Genomic DNA, 11234 nt, shown 5'->3' with positions numbered 1-11234 from the left:
ACCATATTCTTTTACACTCAAACCTGTGCACAGCACTTATACTCTGAAAAACAAAAATACTGTGGTTGTCTTAATTCCATGATCTTAATAGTGTGTTTAATCTTTGCAAATGAAAAAAGGGAGAAAATTTTTAAATGCTGAAACATTTTGCCTTTAACAAACAATTTACATTAAAGTGCCACTATTAGGGCATTATGCTAAGTGAAATACATTATGCTAAATGAAAGACAAGGAAAGTTTACACGTACTGATGGCATGGTATCACTAATATGTTAAATTAAAAAAAAATCTAACTCACAGAAACAGAAAAGTGGTTTCCAGGGTACCTGGAGGGCGCTGGGGGAAATAAGGAGAGGTTGGTAAAAAGATTCAGATGTTTAGCTGTAAGACAAATAAATGTAAAGCATGGCAACTACAGTTGATAACACTGTATATAATTGAAATTTCCTAAGAGGGTAGAATTTTATTGTTCTTCAACAAATAAAGGTTAAATATGTGATGGCTGTGTTAATTAACTAGGTGGTGGGAATCTTTTCACAACGTACATATATATCAAATCACCACAATGTACACTTTAAATATCTTACTATTTTATATGTCAATTATACTTCAATAAAGCTGAAAAAAAAATGGTGCCATTATGTTAATGTTGAACTTTAGGGATCTGACTTTTATCATAGTATCTCCGTTGCTAGACAAAAATTTTCAAAATAACACATATAAGAAACAATGCCCTCTCCTTTAGTTAAACTTTAGCCTAAAGTCAATATTAACTTGCATTTCTACTTTTCCATAAGTCTGGTCTCTGCTGAAACTAGTCACTACATTTCTCAACATCTTATCAATTTTAATTTTGCTCGTATATCTCAAACACTTTCTACATTCCACTGTGCTAAATGCATTCAATTAATCACCTTTCTTTAGTCTCCACACGGGTGCCATATGCTAAGAAGCAGCTTCTCCTGTACTTTGTAGATGAGGGAACTGAAGCGTACATGTCACAGTAGTTAGCATAGGGTGGGGGTGAGAGCTGAGTCACCAGTCTGAGCCAGAGCCCATATTCTCACCCACTACGTGAGGTGACTTTCCCGGTTTAGCTACCTTATAAGATCTTTCAAGTCGAAGAGCACTGGAATCTTGCAAAGATCTGAGGAATCCTGTATGTTGCAGCCAATAGATGGCCTGTGTGTGCTAGAGAATTTGGAGGTAATATACTGCTGCTGCCGCTAAATCACTTCAGTCGTGTCCGACTCTGTTCAACACCATAGACTGCAGCCCACCAGGCTCCCCCATCCCTGGGATTCTCCAGGCAAGAACACTGGAGTGGGTTGCCATTTCCTTTTCCAATGCATGAAAGTGAAAAGTGAAAGTGAAGTCGCTCAGTCATGTCCGACTCTTAGTGACTCCATGGACTACAGCCTACCAGGCTCCTCCACCCATGGGATTTTCCAGGCAAGAGTACTGGAGTGGGTTGCTATTAAGTGATGCAATTCATGGGGTCGCAAGACTGAACTGAACTGAACTGAACTGAATACTAAATGATTAGTCAGGATTCCTGGTATCACCTTTCCTAGAATATCTTACCACAAAATCATAATCAAGTGAGTAAAACTGTTACAAATTGAATCCCAAAGACTGCTGAATCCCAGTTCTCTCTCTAGAGTAGAGCAGCTAAAAAAGAATAATTGGGGTGAGTTTTGTTAGGGTATGAAAAACAGTATGATTTAATGACAAGAACACTGAGCCATTATTAACGGGGATCAGGGTGTTAATGCCAACGAAGTAGATGTGTCAGGCCTCTTGACCTCTCTGGACCCAATTCTGTTCATCTTTGTACCAAAGAAAACATTCATTCATTCAAGACAGATTTATTAAATGCTTATTATAAACCAAGTCCTGTGCTAGATGTTGGGATATCCAAACCCTTCCCATCTAGAAGTTTATAGTCAGGGGGAAAAAAGACACATTAGTAATTCTGGGTGGTGAGTGCAATGATGGAAGTATATAGAACATTCTGTGGTAACACCTGTTAAAGGAACCCAGCTGAGGCATGGGTGGGAGTGTTCAGGCAAAGCTTCCTGGAGGGGATAAGTAAGAATCAACACAAGCCCTTGAAGGATGAAAACAAGTGATCTAGATACAGAAAGGCAGGAAAAAGTGGGCGACAAGGCAGGGGCAAGGTGCATTTCAGGAGGAAGGAACCACGGCCAGAGCCCACGGGTGACAAGGAGCCTGTAGTGTACCTGCAGAACTGAAGGAGATCAGAATGACTGAAACTTTGTGTGTGGGCAGGTTGTGGAGATGTGTGCCTCTGTGTGGACATGGGCAGGTGTGGGAGGAGTGGAGTGATCAGGGGAAGTGGGGAGAGATGGAGCTGCAGAGCTAACCCGGAACCAGTGTGTAAAGAACTTTGAATACCATGAATAATCTGTCCAATAGCAATGCGGAACTGGGAAAGAGTTTTTTTTTTTTTCTTTTGGGAAAGAGTTTTAAAGAAGGGGATGGCAGGATTGATGAGTAGTTTTGAGGGGCATCCTGGCAACAGCATGGAGAATAATTTTGGGGAAGGAAGTCTGGAGGTAAGTAGGTTGAATAGGAAGCTGCTACATTTGTCTAAGGCAGTGGTTCCCAACCCTGAGTGGGCAACAGAATCACTTGAAGGGCATGTTAGAATACAGACGGCAGGGCTCCAGCCCCAGAGTTTCTGAATAGGCAGGTCACTGGTGTGTCCTGAAAAAGTGCATTTCTTACACTTTCCCAAGTGATGCTGGTGCTTCCCATCCAGGGACCGCACTTTGAGAACCATTGTTTGAGGCAATGTTGATTGCTAGTTGTAAAACTCTGGGGTTCCTTCTTACTAAAAGCACTTTTTTCCCTCACGAATATATATTTTGTAAAACACACTCATTCTATCCAAAAACATTTTTTCATAGATGTTGGTCAAAATATGAGGTCAAAAGACCTCATAAAGCGAATTCATTATCATTGTCCTAGATATGTCCTTACTTGTTTCCATTTCATCTCTTCTATTTTCTCAAGTTGAATTTTATTTGATACACCAGAGAAAAATCTCATGGTACATCCAGTAATTTGCAACAGGATTAAAAAGCTGAAATGCCACTGCAGTTGACTAAATCCTTTGTCTGTCTAAAATACAATAGACCAATTGAAGGCTGTAATATTTGGGCTCAGATTTTAGAAATGAAACCTTGTAGAGGAAAAAAAAAAAAGTTTTATCTGCTGTACTTGGATTAAAAAACCCACTCCTCTTATTTTGAGTATGAAAAAAAAAAAAAGAGAGAGAGAGAGATTTTAACTGCAAACAGGCCCATAACCACAAATTCTTTTTCTTATTGAGTATCTAGTAAAGAACATTATATCAAGGAGAAACAATGCCTCTTCAGAAAGGGAAAAAAAAAAAAAAAAGGAACTCTGTTACTTTAGAACAAGGCCTGCATGTCCTTAAGAATCAGTATAATTGAAACAAAAAAGTTCTGTGTTAAAAGTTTTTCATTTTAATTACAGAGAATTTGAAAAACCATCTGGCAGCTCTGACTTAATGGTGGACTATTATTCATGCTGCAGAATTATTTTAGCAACATACTGGAGTCTATTAGTGTTAAAACATATACCCATTTCATAAGAAAGATCAAAACAGTCAACACATAATGATTTACTGACACCATCTCTTAGGCGTTTACTTCCAGTGATTCTACATGGATTCTCTTTCCTTCATTAATTTAATATCTGAGGTGCAAATTTACCAATTCTTTTCTCAGTATCAGGCTATTTTCTTTAGAAAACACTGCTTCATTATGCTTGCCCAGAGTGTCCCAGTTATAGTTTGTTAACATCAAAGTTCCCTTGAAAAATGTAAAGATTCCTTCATGTTACTAAAAAATATTAATCATCTGAATCTTAATGAAGGCTAAAAACAGCCAGAGTAACTGATAAAAAGGACTAATGAAGCTGATTCCATCAATTCAGGCATTCTCTCTTTGCTAAGTAACTTCTGTTTGTGAACTCACAATTGGTTTCACTAGAAAGGATTACAGCATCTCAAGCAGTGGGCCATAATTATTATTACAGGTGTGGCCGCAGACTGCAGCAGCAGATGAGCTCATAAGAAACAAAGATTTGCTCTGCTAGATGATCTATCTTCACTCAAGAACAAAGAGCAGCAGCATAAATGAGTTACCGTGTAAACAAATCGAGCAATCACTAACATATACATCAGAGTGTGCTTTGTCAGACAGTATACACACCTCTCTCCAGCACGTCTGTCCTTTACCCTCATGGAGGTGAGTTTCGCTTCTCTGTCCTCTCCAGGCCTCCTATTGGTGGGCAGGGACTGACTGGGTAACAGTAAGGAAGCTTTGTTCCCTTCATCTTTCACCACCTGCCCCAACCTCAGTCTATTTTGCAACCTCCACAACAGGACAACACAGCCAGTGACCCTGAATGAGAATATTAAGGCTTTATTTCCCTCTCAGCTAGGAGGACAGTAAACCAAACTTATCTTTAGGGGTTGAATACTAAAGTGATCAGCACTGATTTTATCTGTCTTTAGAAAGTCCTGTTTGGGTCCAACAGTGAACTGGCTTGGATTTTGGCTAATTGGAACAACGTGTTTTACTTCTTGATTTTTAGATTTATATGAAAGCAATTTACAGGGCTGGCAGCCAAGTCTCCACTGGCAAGGTGACTCAGAAAAGAACTGCAATTATGCAAATGATCAAGAAAAAAAATAAGAGCTACAAGATCTAGTTTGCCTAATTGAGGTGGGGCACTTGTATCCCTTTTCCCTGCTTTGTTTGCTTGTGCTCTCAAAGACTGATCTACTCTGCGTGGGTTGGATGGTCAAGGGCATAGCATTGGGCCCACAGCGGTTAGGGTTTCAGCATGGCCTTTCAGAAGATCATCAAGAGGATTAAAAGCTTTTTCATGCAAGCAAGGATTTTAACTTGGTGTTTATAAACCAACACTGGGCAAGATTGAGGTGGGAAGGATACTATTAAGGAAAATTCCAGAATGACATTTTTAAAGGGTCTTTCATCTTTTCTCAACAATTTTTATTATATGTGAATCAAAGTCTTTAAACAGCTTTCTTCATATCAGAAGTCTGGCTTTGGATACAGAATTGCTAACTTGAGGGTGACAGCTGATTAAAGGGTGTGGGGCAGTGTCATTTGTTTAAGTAATGAATTTTTACTACATGGGCAGGATTTTCTGAGGACTATATAGGGTGGGGAGCATCCTGAAAAATATGCATAGGAGACTATCATATGTCTGTGTCTAAGTAGAATGTGCTGCTGCTGCTAAGTCGCTTCAGTCGTGTCCGACTCTGTGCGACCCCATAGACGGCAGCCCACCAGGCTCCCCCATCCCTGTAGAACGTGTGAAATAGAATGCAGAACGTGAGATAGTCCATTCCTATGGCTCTAGTGGCTAAAATTGCATGCCCTGTACTACTAAGTACAGACAATGGCTTGGCAACTTGGGACTTTGAGGGCAGAGGAGAAAGTTCAGTGTGTACTGAGTGTGGCTGATCAAAAGGGGAGGACAGCAAGCAGGGCCTTGACATTGTAAGGAAAACAATCACAGCATTTTCCCCTCAAGTCAGGGAGACAGAGATGAACGAGAGGGCCAAGCCCCTTAAAAGCTATTAAGGATTAGAGTCACTGACAGGCAAGATCTTTTCAATAGTGACCTCTGCTGTCTGCCAGGACTAGGCCTCCTGGCTTTGGGGTCACAGTGTGCCAGGGGCCTGCAGAAAAGGGGTTGAGGCCCCAGGGGCTTGGCCTGGAACCCCCTTCACACACACACGAAGCCAGTGAGTTGGGCAACAGTGCACTATAAGGCTTGTGCCCCCCAGGAATGTCAAGGCACTGGATTTGGTTTCAGCTTCCCTGTGGGAGGCAAGGACAGAGACAGGCCTCCGCACTTCGAAACCCGTATCTTCCCTAGTTGTTTGCTTTACTCTGAGCTGCTCTGCAAAGGAGGCGCCCTGTGGATTCGCTGCCTGTCGTCAATTTTAAGGGGGCATAGCAAGCACACACAGGAGAGGGAAGGTGTGAGCCTGTGTGGGGCAGAGATGAGGATCCCCACCCCTGCACCCACCCCCAACTCAGGACACCGACCAGCCTGGTCCGTGCTAGTCCGTGTGTCTCATTGGTGATGCCACACAGGGCCAGTGGAGACAGTGTTCTGATCTGGGGAGGAAATCAAGTAAGGCACTCAGACATGGCAGCAAATGGTTCACCCAAATGTCAACAAGTCAAGTCAATGCCTGCGTGGAATTTTTGCCTGAAAAAGTGAAAGTGAAAGTCGCTCAGTTGTGTCCAATTCTGTGACCCCATGGCCTGTAGCCCATCAGGCTCCTCTGTCCATGGGATTCTCCAGGCAAGAATACTGGAGTGGGTTGCCATGCCCTCCTCCAGGGGATCTTGCCGACTCAGGGTTCAAACCCATGACTGATGTCTCCTGCACTGGCAGGCAGGTTCTTTACCACTAGTGCCACCTGGGAAGCCAAGCACTGGGTCTTTCATAAAGACCTATTTCTTTCCTTTAAAAAAAATTGTTTAACAGTTTTTAAATTTATTTTATGTTTGGCCTCACTGAAGGGCATACAGGATCTTAATTCCCCAATCAGGGCTCAAACCCACGTTGCATTGGAAACACAGAATCTTACCACTGGACCACCAGGGAATTCCCAAGGACCTATTTCTTGTCATTTTCAGTGTTTCTGTCATTTCCTTTTGCATCTTTATACTTCATTTTTGGTCTTCCCTGGTGGCCAGTGGGAAAGAATCACCTTCCAATGCAGGAGATGTGGGTTCAGTCCCTGATTCAGGAAAATTCCCTGGAGAAGGAAATGACTACCCACGCCAGCATTCTTGCCTGGAGAATCCCATGGACAGAAGAGCCTGGTGGGCTACAGTCCACGGGGTCACAAAGAGTTGGACACGATTGAGTGACTAAACAATGAAAACAATCAAAGCCTTTCACTAAGTGATAACTTTATTAGTTTTCCTCTCAAACTCATCCCTTCTCCCTTCTATCATTTTCTTCTATTGAAAAATCTGGATTTACCAGGAAATGATATTTTAAACTAGTGTTAGTTTTACTTTCTAATTGTAGCTAATAATGCCATAGCTTTGCAATAAACAACGTGAATAGCTCTGCAGTGTCTGTTGTGTGACATAAAGAATGCTGCAATTATACTATTTATACACTCGTGTTGTTGAAGATACTGGATTTGCTCCCTAAGGGAGCAATCTGCAGGTGATACTAAACTTCCAGAGCCGGCAACCGCACTTGGAGAATGAGTCACAACTTAATGGGAAGGGCAGGAATGAGGTGTTTTTCTATTGCCTTGATTATTCAACTAATGCCTTTCTTCTGATGTTTTTAAGGAAGCTGGGCCCGCCCAAAAGGAGGAAGAGGTAAATAAAGAGGTATGATCTTTTAGAAATGAGCCATAGGCTTTCTGTCTCTAAAAGATATATCATGACACCTTTTCAACTGGTTATCAATTGATTCTAAGTGTTTAGCAGAGGGAGAAGATATAAATATCACTATTTAGGGATGAGATAATTAAGGATTAATAGAATTAAATAAAATTTCTTACTTTCTATGACAAGGAATGAACAAGGTCATTATCTATCCCTCTATAGTTTCTAAGGCAGGAAAATAAAAATATCTTCCTGTTTTTAAACCCACTAGTTCAGTTCAGTTCAGTTTAGTCGCTCAGTCGTGTCCAACTCTTTGTGACCCCATGAATCGCAGCATGCCAGGCCTCCCTGTCCATCACCAACTGCTGGAGTCTACCCAAATGCATGTCCATTGAGTCGGTGATGCCATCCAACTATCTAATCCTCTGTTGTCCCCTTCTCCTCCTGCCCTCAATCTTTCCCAACATCAGGGTCTTTTCCAATGAGTCAGCTCTTCGCATCAGGTGGCCAAAGTATTGGAGTTTCAGCTTCAACATCACTCCTTCCAATGAACACCCAGGACTGATCTCCTTTAGGATAGACTGGTTGGATCTCCTTGCAGTCCAAGGGACTCTCAAGAGTCTTCTCCAACACCACAGTTCAAAAGCATCAATTCTTTGGTGCTCAGCTTTCTTTATAGTCCAACTCTCACAACCATACATAACTACTGGAAAAACCATAGCCTTGACTAGATGGACCTTTGTGGACAAAGTAATGTCTCTGCTTTTTAATATACTGTCTAGGTTGGTCGTGACAACCTAGGACCAACTCCTTGGAACTTTCCTTCCAAGGAGTAAGCGTCTTTTAATTCCATGGCTGCAATCACCAATCACCATCTGCACTGATTTTGGAGCCCAGAAAAATAAAGTCAGCCACTGTGTCCACTGTTTCCCCATCTATTTCCCATGAAGTGATGGGACCAGATGCCATGATCTTCATTTTCTGAATGTTGAGCTTTAAGCCAACACTTTCACTCTCCTCTTTAACTTTCATCAAGAGGCTCTTCAGTAGTTCTTCACTTTCTGCCGTAAGGGTGGTATATCTGCATATCTGAAGTTATTGATATTTCTCCCAGCAATCTTGATTCCATCTTGTGCTTCATCCAGCCCAACGTTTCTTATGATGTACTCTGCATATAAGTTAAATAAACAAGGTGACAATATACAGTCTTGACGTACTCCTTTTCCTATTTGGAACCAGTCTGTTGTTCCATGTCCAGTTCTAACTGTTGCTTCCTGACCTGCATACAGGTTTCTCAAGAGGCAGGTCAGGTGGTCTGGTATTCCCATCTCTTTCAGAATTTTCCAGTTTATTGTGATCCACACAGTCAAAGGCTTTTTTTTTTAACCCCTCTAGAGACAGTGAAATTTTGTGCTCAAAATCAAAATCCTAAGATTGTTGTAGGCATCCTATTTCTCTAAGGCATCAATAGGCCTTCTTATATTAAAAACGGCTTTATACAAATATTAAATAGAATGTTCAGGGAAGCCATTGAACGTTTTGGGTTTTACTTTTATAGCTCCTTCTACTTTTCAGTATGGAAGAATATAGTGTATTTTTCAAATAATAAAGAAGTTAAAAAAAAACAACTCTTCAATGTTGTGAGTATCTGAGGTGATCTTTAATAATAGGCATAGGTGGTTGATGGTAAGAGATCTTTAAGCACACACCTACAAGTCCCTCAGGCTTTCACTGTTACCCAGTCTCTTATGCTATGCTAAGTCACTTCAGTTGTGTCCGACTCTGTGTGACCCCATAGACGGTAGGCTACCAGGATCCCCCGTCCCTGGGATTCTCCAGGCAAGAACACTGGAGTGGGTTGCCATTTCCTTCTCCAATGCATGAAAGTGAAAAGTGAAAGTGAAGGCGCTCAGTCGTGTCCGACTCTAGCGACCCCATGGACTGCAGCCCACCAGGCTCCTCCGTCCATGGGATTTTCCAGGCAAGAGTACTGGAGTGGGGTGCCATTGCCTTCTCTGACCCAGTCTCATAGGATCTGTCATATTTTATTGGCTTCTCATTGGTTAGTCATTGTATGGTTTGGCAACTTACTGAAATTTTACATTTTTGAAAACAATAGTGTGAACAAAGACCAGACTTTCCCTTCAGTTAGGTGTCATTTAATTTGCTCTGAGTGCTTAAAAAACCCCTACATATTCAGCCAATTATATATTTTCTCCCATACTACTTCAGTCTCTTGGTCAGGGAAATTATAATCATGAGTTTGATTTGAGGACTTGGAAGTGGGAGGAGAGGTGTCACTGTAGCCATGGAGGAATAAGGACGGGCTAGTAGCTTGGAGGAGAGAAGGGACAAGGGTTTTCATTACAGTGGGAGCAAATAAATATTAGAATGATTTGGCAGGACTATTACATGCTGCAATGAGGTGTGTGTGTGTGTGTGTATGCGCATGTGTGTGGCGTGGTCTATTAATTCCTTAACATGTAAGCTATCAGCACTGGTGCATTGGTATAGGCAATGCATTTAGCACAATATATAGACCCTTAATAAAAGTTAGGAATATCAACTTAGATTTTTTTTTCCTAATATAGCATTTTCTCTTTTTTCCCCCAGGTAGTCAGTTGAAGATGTATTCTTTCCTTCACTTCAAAGAAGGGACGATCATAAGAATGTTCCACACTTCTCACCTTCCCAAAGAAAACTTCCATGAATAATGGTCTGTTATTTTCTAGTGCTCTCTGACTTTAGGCAAGGACACTATTTTAATTCTGTAATTTTAAAATGTTTTAATTTAGCATCTAGGCAATGGCACCCCACTCCAGTACTCTTGCCTGGAAAATCCCATGGACAGAGGAGCCTGGAAGGCTGCAGTCCATGGGGTCTCTGAGGGTCAGATACAACTGAGCACCTTCACTTTCACTTTTCACTTTCATGCGTTGGAGAAGGAAAGAGCAACCCACTCCAGGGTTCTTGCCTGGAGAATCCCAGGGACAGGGGAGCCTGGTGGGCTGCTGTCTATGGGGTCGCACAGAGTCGGACACGACTGAAGTGACTTAGCAGCAGCATGTACCAACAGAGAAAAATGTCCCCAGATTTCCAAAACTTGTCATCTCAGTACTGGAAAAGATAGGTTTTTTTTGTTTTTGTTTTTTTTTAATATTACAAGTCATATATAAAGTTTAAGCTTAAGTGCTATAAATTTTAGACTTAATTCTTTTGTTATCTTGGACATATTTTACAGTTTTCTAGAAAAGAGATAAATGAGGTCTGAGGAATCCAGCACTCCTATTTTTTACTGTGTTAATAAGCAATACAGTTTTTATATGTAATTACTTTTTCTTCAGTTCAGTCGCTCAGTCATGTCCGACTCTTTGCGACCCCATGAATCGCAGCATGCCAGGCCTCCCTGTCCATCACAAACTCCCAGAGTTCACTCAGACTCATGTCCATCGAGTCGGTGATGCCATCCAGCCACCTCATCCTCTGTCGTCCCCTTTTCCTCCTGCCCCCAATCCCTCCCAGCATCAGAGTCTTTTCCAATGAGTCAACTCTTCGCATGAGGTGGCCAAAGTACTGGAGTTTCAGCTTTAGTATCAGTCCTTCCAATGAACACCCAGGGCTGATCTCCTTTAGAATGGACTGGTTGGACCTCCTTGCAGTCCAAGGGACTCTCAAGAGTCTTCTCCAACACCACAGTTCAAAAGCATCAATTCTTTGGCACTCAGCTTTCTTCACAGTCCAACTCTCACATCCATACATGACTACTGGAAAAACCATAGC

At 41.7% G+C, this 11234-nt stretch overlaps 1 long non-coding RNA gene across 1 annotated transcript; it reads left to right on the top strand.

The window, feature by feature from the left end:
- The first annotated feature begins 4054 nt into the window (after positions 1-4054).
- Positions 4055-10165, top strand: LOC132342947 (uncharacterized). The gene is made up of 3 exons (XR_009491504.1): positions 4055-4301; positions 7416-7457; positions 10068-10165. It is a non-coding gene; the product is annotated as an uncharacterized lncRNA (long non-coding RNA).
- Positions 10166-11234: the final 1069 nt, after the last annotated feature.

Source organism: Bos taurus, chromosome 2 (genome assembly GCF_002263795.3).
Source record: "Bos taurus isolate L1 Dominette 01449 registration number 42190680 breed Hereford chromosome 2, ARS-UCD2.0, whole genome shotgun sequence".
In the NCBI taxonomy this organism is placed as follows: domain Eukaryota; kingdom Metazoa; phylum Chordata; class Mammalia; order Artiodactyla; family Bovidae; genus Bos; species Bos taurus.
This window is presented reverse-complemented; position numbering and strand designations above follow the sequence as displayed.